General features: G+C 39.3%; 1 protein-coding gene and 1 long non-coding RNA gene across 6 annotated transcripts in view; one reads left to right on the forward strand and one right to left on the reverse strand.

Moving 5' to 3' along the window:
- Positions 1-5,834, forward strand: part of PAG1 (phosphoprotein membrane anchor with glycosphingolipid microdomains 1) — a 110,731-nt gene extending 104,897 nt beyond the window's left edge. The window contains exon 10 of the transcript XR_002467307.3: positions 1,426-5,834. The gene's annotated coding sequence lies outside the window, so the exon portion shown is untranslated. The remainder of the gene's footprint in view (positions 1-1,425) is intronic.
- On the reverse strand, positions 1,790-20,080 carry LOC110481792 (uncharacterized). 5 transcript variants are annotated; one of them, XR_004147846.1, is made up of 6 exons: positions 19,914-20,080; positions 19,222-19,292; positions 18,499-18,570; positions 10,918-11,006; positions 5,347-5,398; positions 1,790-1,966 (listed from the first exon to the last, which is right to left on the reverse strand). It is a non-coding gene; the product is annotated as an uncharacterized LOC110481792 (long non-coding RNA). The 5 variants fall into 5 exon arrangements; XR_004147845.1 differs by having other exon boundaries at positions 5,347-5,401; XR_013339921.1 differs by having other exon boundaries at positions 1,790-2,081; positions 5,347-5,401.

Consider the following 20,080-nt stretch of genomic DNA (forward strand, 5'->3'; position numbering starts at 1 on the left):
AATGCTAAAGGAAAATGTTTTAGAATTCAGTCCAAGTTTGGTAAGTGACTATTTACATTTCTTGACAAAGAATCAAGGTTCTGGTTTAGTTCCCTCTTCCCAGAAGTAACACCTCTTCCCTTATGGCTGTTGTCAATACTTTCTTTTCATTAATATATTTGATAGAAAGATTTTTTCCAGCAGTAATCCCCAAAGAGATTAATCTGACTGTAAAGAAAATGGAGTCTCTTCTACTTGTCTCTTTACTGCTCTTTTTAACTCTTTCACCATATCCCTAAATAAATGTCAACATCCAAAATAAAGTATTTGTTACCTGGTGATGTTTTCTGGGGAAGCTGCATAGTCTATAACTTTGCCTCCTTTTTTTGGCACAACTGTACAATAAAATCACACATCAAATTGCCACAGTAAGGCCAACATAAGCTGTAATATGTATATAACTGAACTAGTGAAAAGGTTTTTTTGATTTCCCTCTGGGAACTGGTAGAAAATAGGAAATGCAGTTCAGACATCTCTTCATTAATCTGTGTCTTCCATGGGAGCTGTTCTTACCATACACCTAAACCAGTGCTAATCCATTATGTAAACCTGTCATCCCGTTCTACCATGAGTGTAGAATAACTTTCTCAGTCACAGAGAGAAATAAATTCTTTGCAGATACCTGTAGCATGGACATGTACCTAATTACCACAGTTAGATCAGTTATAGTGCCTTTTCTACTAAGCAGCTAATACTTCCATATTCTCTTCCATACTGTATGTGTTTAATTCAAAAGTACAAAGGGACAACCCCAACGTTTACTTGTCCCAACTTGGAAACATCTTTATAGAGACACATTTAATGTGCTGAACCTCAGTTAGCCCTACAATAGCAATAGTCATTCACAAACACTAAATAGTCACTCACATCCACTAAGAAGCCCGGTAATGTAGCTATGATGACTAAGCTTTGCAATAAGAATTACCAGTCTATTTTTGAAAAACCTAGGTTTTACAATAGCAAGCATTCAGGGAGGTGGTGTTCATGTCAACTGTGAACAATTTGTTGCTTCAGTCTTTCTATTAATATAAATTGCAGGCTTGCTTACATGTAGCAGGATCCATGGAGTGAGGGATGAGTAGGTGTGGGGATTCATTGTCATAAGTAACCCAGAACTGGGTCATCCCCATAGTTTCAACTGGCTGATGACTAGCTGCCTTTTCTCCAAGCCCTCATCTATAGTGCCTTCAAGGAATCTATCCTGCGGGGCTGCATGCTTCTCCATGGCTCCCTGAACAGCTCCTGTCCGCTGTTTTGAACACAATTCTGTACATGCGGTGCTCTCAGTTCAACCTTTCAATGGTGCTTTTATAAGATGCTGGATAAATGGTTTGCATGTGTAAAGCTGTGACACAGAATGCTCTCTCTGGCATTGTCTGCTTCCAGAACTTGGCGTTACCTGTGCTGCTGTTGACTACAAAAGCTGACAGTGCTGCCCTGTCTCTTGCTCATCTCACCACAGCCAGGGTGGAGCCACCACATGTGACAGCCCTGCCTAGGCTGGGACAGAGTGTTTAAAAGCAGCCATTCAGGCCAGGTGACTTGGCTTGGAAGCAGCTAGAGACCCAACTCTCATCTGTGCACTGTGGGACTGGAAACAACATAGCCCAGCTCAAGGACTTTATTTTTGTCTTCTATTGTGCATATACATTTGTTTGCCACGTGACTGTAAGAAATCTGTTTCTGTATCAAACATTTTATTTTGGACCACATTCCAGTGAGGAACTCTTGCTCTTAGGAAAATAACCAGTTATTTCAGATGAGTTTTATTTTATAAGGTTGAAATATGCCTGAATAAGGCTTTTACATGCCTCAAAAATAATTTGGTGTGGTAGTCTGCTGCAAAGCAGAAGAGTCCAGAAAGATGCTTAGCCGGACAGATGCTCCTTTGGTGGTGTGCTGAAGACTTTCAAGGGCAGGTCTCTTCCTGGGAGAAGGGAACATAATTACTAATAAGATTTCATATCCTGGTGCTGAAATTGATTTGTAGCATCTCTTCTGGGATGGTGGTGGCTGAAGCCATTGCCAGAGCAGATCTCAGCCTCAGAAAAGAAAAAATATATATAATATATATCCCTTGCTGGCAAGCAACATGTGTTCAGGATTATGTTAAATGCTGCAAATGGAACATCACAGAGCTAAAAATAGTTCCCTTTCTTTAAGAAGAGACAATCCCCTTGGCTGGTCAGCATAAAATATCCCAGGCTTACAAAATTTATTAAATAAAGTAATTACCTATGTGGTGATTTTCCAGAAGTGCATTAGAATATCACATACAGTAGGCACTGTTCTTTTCTCCTGAACAGGAGAAAAATGACAATTTATTTGTAATACAAGGTTCCCATTGATTAATTGATAAAACTTAATTTATATATAATCCAAAAGTCAGCAAGATTGTCTACATAAATGTAGACACATTTTAGCTCTGCCACCCCAATTTCCATAGAAATGCACAGATTATCTTTGCATTACATACCCATTTGTCTGTGCCCAGTCTGTGGATAATATAAATATTACAGTTCTGTTTCTACAAGCTGCAAGGTTTTGTTTCTGGAGGCCTTCAGTTTTAAACTGGCCAGAAGGACAGTCACAACAAATATGATAGCAAAGTGCCTAAAAATATGGATGTTTCTGAAACGGTAAAGATGCTCACTGTCATTGCACAGCCACTTGACTACTGTATGTGGTGCTCTCTTGCCATATACATTCCTAACTATTGGCTTTCATTTGTGGTGTTTGTTTATGGTTATAATAGCACAGTCTGACAAGGGTTTTGTCTCTGCAAATTCATTGGCTAATTTTAACGAGCATGTATTTGTAGAGAAAATACCATTTTTTTGTTTGTTTAGAAAGCAGGTATGTTATTTCTTATAGTTTATGATAATGCAACAATCAGCTTAGATTATTTATAAGGTATGTAAGTATCACTTGACTTCAGAATGCTTCATTTGAGATTTCAGAATGCCTCCTGTTCACTACAAGACAATATAACCAACTCTTACCCTTTTAATCTTGCTATATTGAGGAGGGGGCTTAAACCTTACAAATATTATTACAAAAAAAAAAAAAAAAAAAAAAGAGTTCTAATGTTTTCAATTCGCAATGTCTAAGAAAAGAACAATTTTAACTCATATTTTAAATTCCAGCATAGGTGGGACTTGGACTACCCTCTTATTTATGGAACTGCTCTTCCCCACTATGTTCATCTGTCACCATCTGAGAATCTCTTTTGTCCTTAGTGAAATATGACAGTTGTACAGAGGGCACAAAACTGCATCACGTTAACACTTCTGAATAGGACATTTTCAATGTGCCTGTGAGATTTAGAAGCCTGGACTTAAGTCTGATGTTTTGGGTTAATCACATCCTGTCTGGAGAACAACTATGGAGGTCTTCACTATCTTTCCAAGCAAGAAATTCTGTAGCTTGCAAGCACACACATGACATACAAAGACACATATAAGATGTTAATTTTCACAATGTTTAAATGTGTTATTAAAGAGACATCTAAGACCACAAGAACCTGCTTTCGCACATTCTAAGGATACTGGAATTTGCTCTTTGTATCTGAGACTGAGAAAGGTCACATAACCAGTCTCCTCAGAACATCCTACCAGCAGACAGGTCTTTGAAATGAGCCACTGTGGTGGCTCCTCTGTTTCTTCATGTATGTACCACCTTCATGATTGCCAGTAGGCCTCATCTCATCTCATCTCATTCTCATCTCATCTCATCTCATCCTCATCTCATCTCAATGGTGATGACTACTTCAAAATGGCCCTTTGCTTCACAGTCCCAACCTCTTTAACTTAAGGAAGGGGATGTGAGTTGCTTCTCCTCGGCCTGACTGGTCTTTCTGGATGAAAGTGTGCTAAGAGCCCACCTCCAGACTCACAAAAGAGCATTCACTGTCAGGGTAAGACAGGTACAGCCCACTGCAGAAGCTAGGAAGAAAGGTAAAGTAACAATAGCTAAGTTTCATTTGCACTTCCCCAGACAACCTGTTTTGAAAGATTTTTAAGGTAGAAAAAGTTACAGTAAAGGGAGGAGTTGCTGAGAGTCTCACAAGAAATGGATAGCATTTTTTATTCTTCTCAGTATTCCCTATATACAGAGAGGAGCAAGTCATCACCACCCAACCATGATGCAGCTGGATTATCTTTTATCAAGCCTCCATATCAACAGAATGGAAATGAATAAATTCTAAAAACATGTTTTTGTTCTATTAGAAACCACACATGGACAATAGTACATGCACTATTGTAAGCTCTATGTGTAGATCTGGACTTGAATTATATGGGTTTTTAGGAAAAATCAAAACCAAAACCCAAACGAACAAAAACCCAACTCTAACTGGAGTACTTTATTTCAATAGAATTATTTGCACAAGCCAAGGCTGCAGGATTGGGCCCTAAGAGTTTAGAAGTTTGGTTTAAAAATTAGGTAATTTTGATTTTTGTTTGTATTTTCAGTTAAATGTATTTTCTTTTTTTATGTTAGTTGATATGACTTTCATGAGAACAACAAAAAATAGTCAGTTATATGGATAATTATGTCTAATTGCTAATTATTAAAATCATGCCTCAGTAAGAGTCACTTAAAATTGGATGCTATATGAGCTTCAGCATAAAATTGCTTTACATCTGGAACATTGCATAATAAGAACATAGTGGATAAGAATTTGTAAATAAAGACACTTGTCTATTTTATCCATTGTTTTATAATGGAAAAAATACGTGTTCCTGGAATATCTCTGAGCAAAGTTCTCTTACATAGTGTTCTAGCAACAAAAAATGTTTTCTGGACAACTATTTGAGTCTCTAATCCCCGACACAGAACAAAACAAATCCTCAAAACAGTATGAGCTTGTGAAAAGAGAAGCTTAGGACTGTCCTGGCTATCGCAGAGTGGATATAATTGAATATCCTGCAAAGCGAAGCTCTGTGGGCAGTGAGAGCAGCTCAGTGATTCAACAACTGTGCCGTGAACACAATGCATGGAGTCAGTGCATGCAGACTTCTGAGATGGCATTAGCTAAGGCTTGTTAGCTACATGAAGGGTTGTTTGGCTTGCTACCTGTTTGAAATTGAAATACTTCTTTCAACACCACTGCAAACACTCAAAACACTGTAGTTTTGCAGAATGTATATTCCATAAATTGTAGTTTAACTGTAATTGCAGGGCTTATCCTACCATTAGAGCAGTTCAGATCCAACACTAAATTGCATTTTGTAAATTTAAAAATGCCATTAAATTCCTCTCAATATTTTGCAATAGTATACACAAGTTGATGTCATTTAGTCATACCTTTGTTCCAAGAATCTTCATCAGATATTTCTATAGCCAATTCAGCTTTTGGCTGCTGAAAGCACAGTAGGCAATTATGGTTATTTACTGTAAATGTAGAAAGTTTTATGTAAATATTTCTGAGGGAAAAATGTTACATGAACATATGAAGCAGTTATCTAAAAGTAAGAACATACATCAGTAATAAAAAATTCAGGTTTTATTTATGTACAGTAGCATCCTAATATTTACTTGTTTATATGCAGAAAAAAAATCATATGATTCTTTACTGTATTCTCTGAAAGCATTTAAAAGAGGGTCTGCCATTTTCACTGGTTATTTTATTTGCAAATAACTCAAATTTATTGGAAATCCATGTAAATTATGTCAAATGGGAAACATGTTACATTGCAATGAAATTAATTTAATTCAAAAATCCTGGCAAAAATAATTGGATTAAAATCTATATATAAATTTAATAGCCAGACAGAATAAACCACAATAAATAAGTTTTGTCTTTTGTTTTAGTGGTTGGTTGGTTGCTTGGTTGCTTGGTTTTTACCTGTGCTTCTTTTTGTTGTTTTCTTAACACATACATTATTCAGACCTTGCAGTCACTTTATCCTGCAGGTCTTAAAACCTGCATTTATAGAATTCTGTTTGTTCTGGGAATTTCATGCTGATTTCATTATCTGACAAGAACTACTAAGACTTCTTTGTGATATATAGCACCTTACTCCTCACAAAGCCACAATCCTGTCAAGATTCAAGCATGCACACAACAGCACCAATTTTAAGTTGTCTCTGACTAAAGCAGGGGCTGCCATGAATGTAGTGGAACTATGCTCTTCAATGCAGGTAAGACTATTGGGTCTGAGCTTTCCAAAGTTGTGCAGCTTTCAGCATTTTTAAAGTTGCAGTTACCAGCCCTGTGGATTATCCTCTGAACTTGCTGTGGCATTTGATTCCTTTTCCTTTGTTATAGATGCTCTCTAGGTAATGTTCCCCATCCATCTGCTGCACTGCTCTGTCAGTAGCAAGCCTCATTTGTGTAGAAATACTTCTAAGAGCATCCTGAAGCATTTCAGAGGCAGGTGACTGAGGGCTACTGCTGAATATGTAACACAGATTCTGCTTGTAAGTCTAACAAGAAGAAATATGTTTTAAGCATGTCACTGGAACAAGGCTCCTTTGTACACTAGAGCATTAGGCTAAAATAGTACCTAACGTTTTGGGGCTTGCACTCTCCATAACTTGCACCTTTCTCTTCATTATATTTAATTAAAGATAGGAAAAGGACAGGTTTGCCCACTTAATACTAAGAAGTTACTGATGAACAGGTTTCTGGAAAATTTACAGTGCAGACAGGGATTAGTTACACCAAGCTAGGAGACTGAAGAAATTAGACTAATAGTATCTGTTCATTGTCAATGTGATGGCTTTTTAATGTTTAATCTGGGTAAGTATATTTTAATACTCAAAAGATACAAGGTTATAGATCAAAAAGAGAATCAGTAAAAATAAGGAATATTTCATGTGCAAAATCATTCAGGATTCGATAAGTGTAGAAGAAGATTGTTTTTCCTGAACAATTGTTCATGGGCCAAGAAGCTGCAAAATATGCAAGTTGATATAAATTTTGCATTAAGTAACTGTTGAATATTATCCAGTACGGGCTGTTCTTCTGAAAAAAAATGCATGCAGCATTATTATCAAGAGAACTGTTTCACATTTTTTTTTGATTCTTCATTCTGAACAGTTGCTCTCAGCCATAAAATTGCTCTATTACTATGGTTAGCTTCATGTTTGAGGCCAACCACACAGAACTACAAATGTGGCTCGTTGAAATATTGAACAATTTTCCCAGATTCTAGCTAATCATATAGCTGCATGGACACACTTGAGAACAGAAAGTACAAGCATCTTTGTTCTCCATGAGTTTTGCTATCACTTAAAAGTAAAGCTTTAACCTGATAGAAGCTCCGTGTGGAATCAGGAGTATACTGCAGTGACACCTGGTGTTTAAAATAGAATTAGACGCTGTGAAGTGTGGCTGACAATTGACTTTTAATTTGGTACATATTCACTCAAAGACTCCCAGTTCATCCTGTGTTCATGGAGCATAGCATTATGTTGAACTAGAAAGCATTGGAGCTAAAGAGTGACTTGACATTGCTTCGTAGAAAATGTGTCTGACAGATGTTTCAAAGGTGCAAAACTGCGGTGACATGATCTTTCTAGCACTGTAGCTAACAAGATACTTCAGCACTACTTCTCAGTTGGCTATTACATAAATGAGATTGACCTTTCGTATAACTCACACAACTGGAATTTCTGTGCAGCCTTTGTGGAAGGACTGATAGGCAAGAACAGAGAACTGCCAGATCAGGCAGAAAACAGGGATCCTGTGTGTGTCATGGTGCTAGAAAGCATATTAGAGCTACAATAGATTCTTCTGAAACAGCTCCTGCTAAAGAGCTTATTGACCAAAGTGATCAAGATCTGCATATTTACTGATGTGACTGAAATGGCATGTAAATCCCATTATCAGTTAATGTAATTAAGGATTATTAGGATAATGTAAGATAATAATAACAAGGATCATTATTATTATTAAAGATTTCAGCTTGCCACAAGATTAAATAAAAATAAGAAGATCTGGTAGCAATCTCTAATTTGGACTGACAAAATATTTCTATTATGCAAAAGGTTTGTGTCACCTATTTCAAAAACCACATATGTGGTCCACATTTATGTAATTAATCCTTAAAATCTGGCAAGGACAAAACTCTAAGGGTAGCATTCTGGTTTTCTTTTATGCCACAAAATTCTGTTAAGGAGTTGGCTGAGCTACATAAGTCATATTATCCTAAAAGTCACTGGTTTTTCCTTTCCTTTAGTTTTTGGGAAAATTATGGGAGCCTGTGAAAACAAAAAATAAACATGAACCTGAACTTTCTAAGGCTGCACTGAGGCTGCATGTCAACCATCACAGAGCCAAGCCTTGTCCAGCAGATACTTGAAGGCTGGCACTCAAACTAGCATTCAGTTGTCTTCCTAATTTCTTACCTGCAGCTTACTTCAGAAGCAAAGTACAAAGGGAAAAAAGGGTCTAGGCAAAATGAATCTGGATGGGTTCTGAAGGAAGCAAACAGCTGCTGCTCCAAGTAATGTAATGAATCTTGCAACCCAGCAGCAGAACCATCACTGTGCTGTTTCTAGATTAGAGGGCTGAGGCTGTCACAGACTGGAGAAGAGAGTTATCAGCAGCTTGTCTTCAAAACAGATAGCTCCTTGAGTACACCTTCAGGTCATTTTGGAAGACAGGAGTGACATTTGTTTTCCCCCAGTTTTCATGCACCTCTCCAAGTCATCATAATCATCCAAAGATAATCAAAATACAATGACATGAGCCATCCTCAGCATTTTTGGATGCATCCCACTGGTGTCCATGTCCAGTTGCTTAAGTATTCTGTAACCTGATCCTCTTCCACTTCACTTATGTGTTCCTTGAGTTAAACTTTGCCTCTGTCTCCAGGTCTTTGGATTGCTGAAGGCAGGTTTTCCTAGTAGAAAATGAGGTGAAGAAGGCATTCAGTACCTCAGCCTTTTCTGTGTCCTGTGTCACCAGGGCCCCTGCCACCTTCAGCAGCAGCAGGCTTACATTTTCCCTAGTCCTCCTTTTGTGACTGATACAATTACACAAAGCCTTCTTGTTGCCTTTGACACTTCTCACCAGATTCAATTCTGGTTGGTCTTTGGCTTCTGTGTCTCACCCGCTTGGACAGCGTCTCTATATCCTTCACAGGTCTCCTGTCCCTGCTTTCACCTTCTATATACTTCATTTTTGTGTTCTAATCTTGCCAGAAACTCCTTGTTCATCCATGCAGGCCTCCTGGCATTTTTGCCTGACTTCCTGCTCCTTAAGATGGACCCCTGCTGACCTTGAGGGAGGTGAAGCTTAAATATCAATCAGCTTTCTTGGATCCCACAAAGCCTTTGGACTCTTCCAAACAGATCCCATACAGCCTGCTCATTCACCAAATAAGAGGATTTTTGTGGAAAAGTAGTATTGTGACCTTATTTGCAATTACTTTAGTTGCTCAATGAGGTGTGGGGTTTTTGCCCACAGAAACTTGCTCAGTAGTTGCAAGCGTAAAAAATAGAACAAACCTATATGAAGTATGGGAAGGTATTTGCAAATCTGAGTTTTCTTTCCCTCCAGATTTTGCAGCTTAGGTAACACTTGAAGGTTTGGTACATGATTGAAAGATGTTGATTGCCACTTGTCTGTGACATGTCTGCAGTTAAAGTATAAAGACTGATAAGTGGAAATATAAAATGACAAGGATCCCATCCTTTATAATTTTCAGCTAAAATACCCATTGAGCAGATGAGTGCAAAGAGATGAGTGGGAGTAAAGTCCATTCTCTGTTGTTCATTGTATGAGGTTTTTTATGATACTCTAAAAAGTGAGATTAGTTTTTTCCATGGCACCCATATTCCTTTTTTTTCCATGGCACCCATATTCCCACTAGGTCTGTGGCTGCAGCTCCTGGGTTCAAATACAGTGTCCTCCAATATGTGTGGTGTCTGGCAAGCCTCCTAGCCCAGGCACAGCCTGCTTCTTCGTGTTACTAGAATATACAGTCAGCTCTGGCACATGGGATAACATGCCCTAAGCTGCCTCAGCACAGCTCCAGCCTTGGTCCTGGCAGGTCCATCTCCAAGCCTCAGCTAAAGAACCTGCACAGAACCATGGAGCTTGTGGTTCTCCATGGAGCTTGTATGTCTCTGCACCAGCACTGCGGTTTGGCCACAACCTAGGTAATTTCCCCACAAAAGGGAGATAAATAGGTGCGTGTATTTCTTTAGCTATGTGTATGCATGGGTATCAAGGGGAGAGGAAAAGAAAAAGTATCACAGGTTTGAAATCACATTAATTCCCTTATCAAAGCTCTTCTCATGCACCTTTCCACTTGGAATTGTCCAAGCAATGGCCTAGAGTGAAAACTGGCTGGAAACGCAAGACAGAAAGATTTCAGGTTGTTTGTGGTCAGTTGTGTGGTTCACAGAACAAGAGAGTTTGAAAGAGAGAACTCTCCCACTGGAAATGTGTGAGCTGGAGGCAACACCACCATGAGGTGCTATAGCAAGAGGAACCCCTTCACAAAGGCCTGTGGGGTTATCCTGCCCCTTTCAGCCACACATATGACAAAATTAAAACCAGAATTACTATCTTGGTGCCTGGGGTGGCTGTACAGGAACGTTCTCAATAAATTAAGTAATTTTAGGTTAATTGAAAAAGACCCCTTCAAAATACAAATTATTCCTTTTTGAACCCAAGCTGAGCAACTTTCTGTTTGCTTTCAAAAAAAAAACCCCAAACACTTCAACATGTATGTAGGATACTTGTCAGGCTATTACAGCCCCTAGATGGTTACCACAAAGTAAGAGCTGAGTGTTTTGGTCCCCTGCAGCACTAAGGGAGTTAGGTAACTTCAAAGGAGTCTCCAACAGGCAATGTACTGAGAACAAACTGCTTGAGGTAGTCATTGATGAACACAGAGATGATATTAAGGGTTTGCTCACCCAGTGTAGGATAGGCAGGTACTTCCTGGCAGTCATCTTTCACAGACACCAAACATTCCAGTATGTTCTGACAGCTTGTGTCTTGAAACCTGTGTGTTGGGTGAGATGATGACAACTACTATTTGTAGCATGGAAAAATTAGCCCGAAGAAATACTTAGCACATATTCTCTTCTGGAGAAGTGCAGTGTGAACTCGTTCAGAGCCTAAGCAACCATGACCACATCCGTATGGGGAGCACATGTCCTTTCAGTTAAACACATTTCTATTTGTGCACCATTGCCCTCCTAGCAAATCTGCATAAATCCAACGCTTTAAAGCACTTGTCATCTCCATTACAGTATGGTGGGAAATGTTAAGTGCTGGGTGCACTTTAGGCTGCATTCAGTACTGATTTAGAGGAGTGCCTGAACTCATTTAAGATTAATATCTGGTCAGGCCAGGATATCTCTCATGGATAACACTGATGCCCAGATTTCCTTTTGGTATTTCAGAAATATCAACAGAAACTGCATCTGGAGGGATTTGTCTCCAGTGATGTACATGCAATTTTCATACTGCAGGAAGAAGAAAGTTGCAGCACTGACAGCCACACAGTGCCATTCGAAGTGTAGTTAATTAATGATTAAGCAAATTCATTTATTCTTCTGTAAAGTACATTTGCAACAAAGGAGAAGAATGAGAATGCTATCATATCACAAGGGGTTCTTGCTACTTATTCTGCACAGACTCAGAGATAGTCTAAGGTAGGCGAAAAAAATACAGGAATTTTCATCTGACAGACTTTGCCAACATCTGCCATGTTACTACACCCAGCTTGTGAATTTGACACCAAAGGCCTATCAAGTAAGTGCTCTTGCATGTTTGCTTTTCCTCACCATACAGAAAATGTTCTCTTTTTCCTAGAAAGCTGCAAGCCCTTTGCATAATTAGCTCTGAATCCATCAATGGTCTCCACAGGGTCCAGAACTTCAAATGCTCTCCCTCCTTGCATGCAGGTTTTGGGGGTCCCTCCTAGCTTTTCTCAGGGCTGTTTAATTTATGAATTGTACTTGTGGTTAGGGCAGAAATAAAAAACTTGCCATTAAGTTGCCTAATTCCCTAGCTGATTTCTGTCTCTGATAAACAGATTCAGTAGCAAAAGGATGTGAAGAGAGGCAATCCCCAGAATCCATGGGCTTGGATAGCTTGAGCATATTTACTGTTTATACAACATGCATCCACTTGTAGGAACAGCCACTAGCATGCATCCACTTGTAGGAACAGCCACTAGTGAACTTCTGTTCCTGCTCATTTTACTGTGTAATATTTGTTCTGCAAGGGATGTAGCCCTCAGTCCAGTGACCACAAAAGAAGGCATGTGTCCCAGAGACAATTTTGGATCAGCACGGGTATCCAGGAAGACTGCCAAGCATTCTGTTCCTAATGGGAAAAGGTGGATACTGCAGGGTACAAGAAATACTATTGTTTGTCTGATGGAGTGGAAGAGTCAGAAGGGGAAGAGAAATGATGGGACACAGAATGCAGTTGGGATAATTTTCATTTCTAAGACTGCAAAGCTGAATTTCAGTCTTGGGTTCTGGCTGATATGCAGGGCAGCAAGCACCCTCCATACAGATGTCTCCGAGTTCCGGGAGGTTTTAAGTTCAAAACAGTGACTGCATCATTCAATAGTCCTGGCAAGCATTAAGAGAAAAAATCTGGCATGTGTTAAGGATCTCAAAGAGAGGGGGAGAGAGACTGCTGCCAAAAGCTCTCCATTTTGAACTTCGTTTTTCTCAGAAACTCAGTTTCTATTGCTGTTCATTAAAGCTGTAATTTCTATACCTCAGGGGAAAAAACGAGGTGAAGGATAGGAAGACAAAGAGGCTCTTAATTTTGAACAACTGTTCACCTCTTGCATTCCCACCCTTAGGTTTTTGATGGTACATTCTTAATTGAAATAATTATTGACTATGCTTCCCAACTTGAGTTTGGTTTAGGCAGTAACAAAGGCATTTTTGGCAATTAGGCTTAATCTAGAAACTGAAAACAAAGCTCAGTGTTTCTTAAAAACAAACAATGTTCTTATTGTTTGTTAAGGGAGGTTTTTTTTTCCTCTGATGCTATTTTGAGTTCTAACATGTCTATTGTACACAGGCTGGAGCATTCACTCTGGTTGTTTACAACAATTTTGCTGGTGTTGCCAGGCTTTTCTTCTATGAAGCATAATTTTGTAGGCAATGTACAAAACAAGCTGCAGTGTAAATAAATGAAATATGTGTGAAAAGTGTTGGCTCAACACCCCTCAAATTTGTCTCTAGCCCTAAAACTGTCATGAGAGCATTAAACACTCATGAGAAGTCAAAAGCACAGTAGGTACCTCCTTGGATTAAATTTTAAAGCATTGTTTCACTTGTGCAAATTTGGAACTGAAAATATTTCTCTAATTTCCATGGTTTTGGGTAGGCTTTGGCGGCTGCCCAGATTTCATTTTGGGTCTGCTAAGCTCACTTTAGTCACAGCTGTTGTTGCTACCAACGTGCCTGAGACCACTGATTTTAACACTGGAAGGACACTGTTTTGGTGCAGTACCTGGAAACTGTTTTTCTGGGGCAACCACATGTGGCTGACCACATCTGGGAGCTAACAGGGGATAGAAGCACTTTGAACCATTATATCCTCATGTTCTACAGAAAAGGTCTATCTCCCGTACTTGATGCACACCTGGGAGGGCCACATGGTCATGGGACAAAACCAATGTTTTTTTGACTCTTATTAAACTTTTGTAGGAATGGGTTAAGCAATACAACATCTTACTGTGATGATGCTACTGTGGAGAAACAAGCAAAAAGGGAAGCAATGGGGAGTGCTCTTATTGTCAGTGTACTCCCCCTCAAAGGCGGCTTGGTAAATGGCTACAGCAAAGCATCCCCCCAGCCACGTCATCCATCACAAACATGCATCAGACACTTTGGCATGTGCATGCAAGTTTATATGCATAACACAAGGGAGACTCAAGAGAAAAACTTAGCACAAAATATTGAATAAAGCACTGAATCATACAGTTATATTGCAAATTCTCCTTACTAGCTCCGTGATCAAAATTACCTCCTCAGAGGCCAACAGACAAGAGCTTGTGTCACCCTGTGCTGTGCCTCTTTTCACAATTGTCACATGCTCATTCCTGCACACCTGGGGACAGCCACTGAAATCCTGGCTGATAGCTATGGTGCAGACACATTTTCATTTCTTGTCATAAGCAGGCTGGTGTAAAAGTTAGCCAAGAAAAACAGCTCTTGTGAATGGGTGTCTCATCTCCTCCACATGCTAACGCACACCTTCCCAGTGTCAGTGAAAAACCTGACTCAAATGCACCACCACAAGCGGACAAGAACTCTGTTACATATTTAAAAGCTAGGAAATTTGTTACAAATCATTATTAAAACAAAGAAAAAAGAAGGTATTAACAAGGCTTATAAATTTCTCACTAGTATGGATGCCACTGATAAGGACTGCCCAGCCTGAGCAGAATCAGACTTCTCTGTGAGCAGTTTCTGAATGCTCAGATGTAGTCATTGCTGGAATTACCTTCCTCTGGATTGGAAACAATTAGGCTGGCCCCCAAGATGGTTAAGGAACTCAGAAATGGTGTTTTGTTAGACTGCATGATCACACAAGCCATTACAGAAGATCTCTTTCTATTTATCAGTTGCTTAAGACAGGGTTAATAACACCGTTGAGTTTTCTGATGAGCTGCTGAAAAGCTGTGTTCAGGACCTCTGAGAAGAGGCAGTTGTAGAGTATCTTAGACGGCCTTAAGAAAGAGGTCACCTGCACTGTGACACCTAACATTAGAAACAATCAGGGCTGCTGCCAATGGGATTCCCGAAATAGACCATGTGCCTATGTGATGTGGAACACGGGCAAGATACATCCAAAACTTTATGGATTACTCAAATTTTCTGAAAGGCTGCAACAGATCCTGTGGTTCCTAGAGATGTCAGAGGCATTGTGTGTGCTGCATGTATGAGCCCATGTGCTGGATATAGATGAGTTTAACCAAAATAAGAGTTGTTTTGTTTTGGAGTTTTCAGTGCATGTTTTCTCATGTTAGTCCAGTTTCCTAACCAGAATGCTGCTCATCTCCCCAAATGAGCACTGGAACTTATTTTCAATATGCAATTTTCCTCTTCTATGGAAAGCTAAGAGGGGTGCTTTCCTTCTGGAGAGGAGGAAGCCTTCCAGGAAGGAATTGCAGTGAATTGCTTGAGGAAGCCAGTGGCCTGCCGAACTGGGGATTTCAAAAGTGAAAGAGAAATTGATTCCTCCTCCTTTTCCTTTTTCCTTACTACTAAGTATTAAAAAGAAAGTTCAAACCATAGTGAGACATATTTTAAGACTTATTTTGTCTATTTTTAAGCACTGAATCATTCTATTATTTTTCAATTGTAAGAACTATTCAATCAGCAGTGACCTGGTAAAACAACTTTATTTCTCTAGGTATCACTTGGTGTGGTTAAGCAATACAGTAAAACTGAGACTAATTTGCTGTGAATGCTGGTGCACTAGACCATGAGGCTCCGTGTCAGTAGAAAGCTGCATGTGACATGCAGATTACAGGCTATTTTTTATTGTCAAACTAAATTCTTCATTCAAACAAATACATTGTCAGAACCTTAATTATTTCTGTTAGAAGCACTGCAGCTTGTTATAGAGGGGCATAAAGTCCTTCTCTGCAAATTCTTCATCATCGCATTACAATTCCAAACCATTTGTGAAATACACCATTTAATTTACAGCCTGTTTCTCTCTGTGTGGGCTCTGATTACAGAATCATCAATCATTATAGAGTATTAGCCCTATGATGAACCATGCACTAGTGGTTTGGTTTTTTTTTTTCCACTCTGGTTGAAATTAATGCCATTTGTTTTTCCTCATTATCTCCTGTTCCTCATAATTGCTGACAGGCAAACTGGAAAATCTTGTCTTTCATTCAATCATCTTGCTCTTTTCAGCAGTGGAAATTTTGGGCAGATACAGTAACAATCCTTCTGGCTTCATCTAGTATTACAGAGCTTCATGGACAGGTTTTAAAATTCTTCATTATCTAGCAAATATTTTGTGCATGCATTGGAAGCTGCTTCCCTGATTGTAACTATGAATGGAATTTAATTTGATCGATGGAAAAAATTCTACAGGCCCAATGTCTGCTGGTACATGTCTATGTGCAAAACTTCTGGCTTATAATTTTGCTTTGAGGAAAGAAACATAGCAAAACAATAATATTTTTTTCCATTGCTGGCATCTTCAGGCCAGGTCAGAGCACTGGAATAAAGGTGGCTGGAACTCAAGGATTAGAGGGCTGTGCTTTTTTACCCAGAATGGAAATGCTGACAGCTGGAAGATGTTTTAACTAAATCTGCAAAGGTGATGGGATCCCTGTGGAGCACAGCTGAAAACAGGCATGTGGAACCCCTGGGTCTGGTAAAAAAGAGCTGGAGATGGCTACCTGAGATGAAAAGACCAGGGTCACACTGCAGCAAAATGTCTATTTGAGTACAAAACCACAGGTCAGTTTTTTAACACTTTATAATGATACAAATCCCACCAAGAAAGATTTACTACATCCCTGTAATGATCCAAGTAATGATGCAGAGTGACTTCATATTGCTGGGTGGCAGTTTGGACACCACCCTTAGTGAAACCTTGCCCTAGATTTAATAGCCTGAGGCCAGGTATCTTTCGTGACCAACATCATAAACAGCAGGTGGAAGTGATCAGGGATTCACAGCTCAGGCTGATTGGAGCAAGAGAAGTGACAGCAATTCTTTCAGGCAGGCTGCTCCCCCTAAACACAATCTTTGTGGCTTATTGCTGGAGTGTAGCACAGCACTGACACAACTTTCTTGAAAGCTTTTTATGCCACCCACTTTGGTTTTGTGTTGCTGATGTCAGACTGTGTTATGTACAGAAGCAAAGGCCCTGTACTTTCATGTTCTAGGTGAATCTTCAAAGATTCACATAGAAAAAGTTTCTGAAATACTATGAATAAATTATATCCTTTGATATGCATAGATTGGGCATTCAACAACCAAATCCTGAAGCAGGAGCAAATTCTTTGTAGACAAACTACCACCAAGATAGGTCTATTTAGGTTTTTTTCAGCCTTTCTTAATACTTCTCTTACCTATTTTATGTCTGTTTGTCGATCTGAATTTTCTATTAACAAGCTCTGAACACTTTTGCTTTTACTCTTTTAAGGAAGTTGGCTTAGTAAATTTCTTTAGTTTAATAAGGAATTTACTGTGCTCATCCATTTTCTGAAACCAAGCCTAACTTTGGAGATTAATTGCTGTTTTCCTGAAATAACTAAAAGAGAACTGCTTGATCTGGCAGCAACACAAGGCTTGTGGAATCTGTCCACTTCTGGAAAATTTAACCCACTGTTTTTTAAAGGTTTATCGCTTTCTGTCTCGTATATCAAGATAAAGTAATACTCCTTGTCTTAAGAAATTTTCAGGAAAGACAAAAAAGCTGACTAACAGTCTTTGAGAAGAGTTTTGATTTGTCATTTCTGGATCCTGCTTTATTATACAAGGTTTTGTCTAATGCATTGACAGAAGCAATATGACAAACATCAATATAAAACATTGTTTAGCCACAAGGTATTTCTTAGTAACATAAATGACAATAAACCCCAAATTGCAAATAAAAGCAAAGAGGTGAAGGAGCGCTGTATTCAAGGATTAAAACTACAAACAAATGTGTTTATGTATCTTAAAGCAACAACATATGAGTAAAGAGAAGTTTTGAATTTAAACCCTTTTGAGTGAAATGGAGAATCTAATAGCAATGGGAAGCAGAACTACTACGGTATTATCCATTCAAAGGCAAGAACATGCATGAAAATGACTACTAAATCCATTGTCACAAATGTCTTTGAGATCAGTGAAGCAGAGATATTTAGTGACTTGGCATTGCTCAAAACCCACTAATCTCCATGAGCAGACTGAGATTCAAAGCAGACCAGAGAGCAACTCTTTGTTCATCATAATAAAGAATTTGCTGTATTCAAATGAAGTCACAGCAAAGTGGATGCGTGCCAGTGCAGCACCAGTGTTCCAAGAGAAAGGCAAGCTAGGAAATTATAGACCCTTCATCTCAATGTCTGCAATTTGCAAAATAAAGGGTACAACTGAGGAGAACATTTGCAAAATGCATGTGCAAAGGAGTATCATTCTCTGTAATCTACTTGTAGATAACTAGCAAGGTTGTGCAGTTAACTAATCTCCTTTTTGAAAGAACTATGCTACATTTTAGTTACTAACATTAAAACATTTGAAATAATAATTCATGTATCAGGCTGTTCACCTAATGCTCTGCGGCAGAAGAGATTCATTCTCCTCAAAAATCAGTGTTGTTATTCTATTCAAACTTGACCAAAATGGTCAAGTAATGGTAATTAGGTAATCTAGGTCCCAAGTATCCTTAAGTTTGGGTTTTGCAGACAGCTGAACTGAGCAGCACAAAGAGCAATGTAGACACAAAAGGAAAATGATCCAAACTTTAACAGCTGTATCAGGTATCTTCAGTACACTTACCTGTGTTATGTGTAATTATCCCAAGCCTCTTTTACAAGGGTGTCTAGTCCTCTTCTTCTCTGTCATAGTAAGCTGTCCACAAAGAGTTGTGTTCAAGGAGAAATTGTGAGGAAATAAGTATTAGAAACAAAATTCTTGGCTTTATACACAGCTCTGCTATTATTCACCGCCTTGGGCCTAGCCTCCCATTCCTACTACTTGATTCCCCTGCCCTTCCAGTCTTCTTCTGCTGTCCTTCCCCTGTGACTAGAACCATCCTCTGCCATTCCTATTCCTTCTTTTCCTTGTTATGTTTCCCTGAGCTGCTTCACTCTGCCTTTGTTTTCCACTTTTGTGTTTATCCAAGTAACATGTTCCAAATTACTAACTCAAGACAAGGCAGTAGATGCTTCATTAGCTTTAGCTCAAATGAAACTCTTTATCTTGCCATCTACACCAAACTTGTGCATTGTGTTAGCACCTTGTGGCCAAATATCTTCAATACAAACAACACAAAAAGCCTTCAGGAAGACACCTGCTGACTTCTCCCTCTGCTCTGCTCCTTCCTGCTGCTCCACTCCTCCCACAATGAAGCCTGACTTGACAGTTCATTCAAATGAAAAAAAAATTATACACAAATAAGTTTGTTCTATAAACACTTGAACCCTTTGTACTTAGTAACAGACTAGTACCCGCAAGGTTTTCTTTTTGCTTACATAAATAATAGATTAAAATACAACATACCTCTACCAAAGGAAGCCAGCAGAACAGAAGAGCCTGAAATGTTTCTAAACAAAGCCCAACAATTTGGAAACCTAAAAAATGAATTCAAGACTTAGAAAGTCAAGCCAAAACATTACAGTTGAAAAGATAATCATAAAAAAAAAAAAAAACCAAACTACAAAAAAAATCCTAAACAACAAAAAAATAAAATACCACCACTTAAAAATTCAGTTTTGGTTTTACAACATCTTCCCTTTGAAAACAAAATCAAAGCCCTAATCTCCCGGAAGAGAGATGAGTGAGATTTAGTAGATGGAACTTAAGACCTTTTCCTGTTTCCCAGGGGGGTTGCTGCAGTTGAATTGAACTTGCCACAACTATTAGCTGCGACCTTGACTGCATTTCACATTATGTGTATTGTACCCACATCCCACTGAGGGTTTAGTAGTACACGCTTACACTTGTATCGTGCCCGTAAAGCGGGTAACTGCTCGAGTTCAAATTGTCCCAATTGCGCTCATGTCAGAGGGTCCCTGGTTAGCAATTTTAGCTCAACAATCATGAGGTGTGACAGAGCCAAGTCTGAGTCATTTTACACATTTGCCCATTTCTGAGCTCTTGTATGAAAATTTCTGAACTTCCCCCCTCCCCCCAAAGAGGATGATTACAATGGCCTTATTTGGCTATTTTTTTAAGGAAGCCCAAAGTCTTACACAACCCTCCGACGTGTAAGCAGCGGGGGCTTTACGGTGTTTATTTATAACCCGGTTACTGCAGAGCCCGAAGCGCACGGGGCACGGAGAAGGGCAGAGCGGGGGCGGCCGCCGGCGGGAGTCGCTGGGCGCCGGGACCAGCGCCCGCCCGCAGCCAGCCCCGCGGC

The sequence above is a fragment of the Lonchura striata genome, chromosome 1 (assembly GCF_046129695.1).
Source record: "Lonchura striata isolate bLonStr1 chromosome 1, bLonStr1.mat, whole genome shotgun sequence".
Taxonomy (NCBI): domain Eukaryota; kingdom Metazoa; phylum Chordata; class Aves; order Passeriformes; family Estrildidae; genus Lonchura; species Lonchura striata.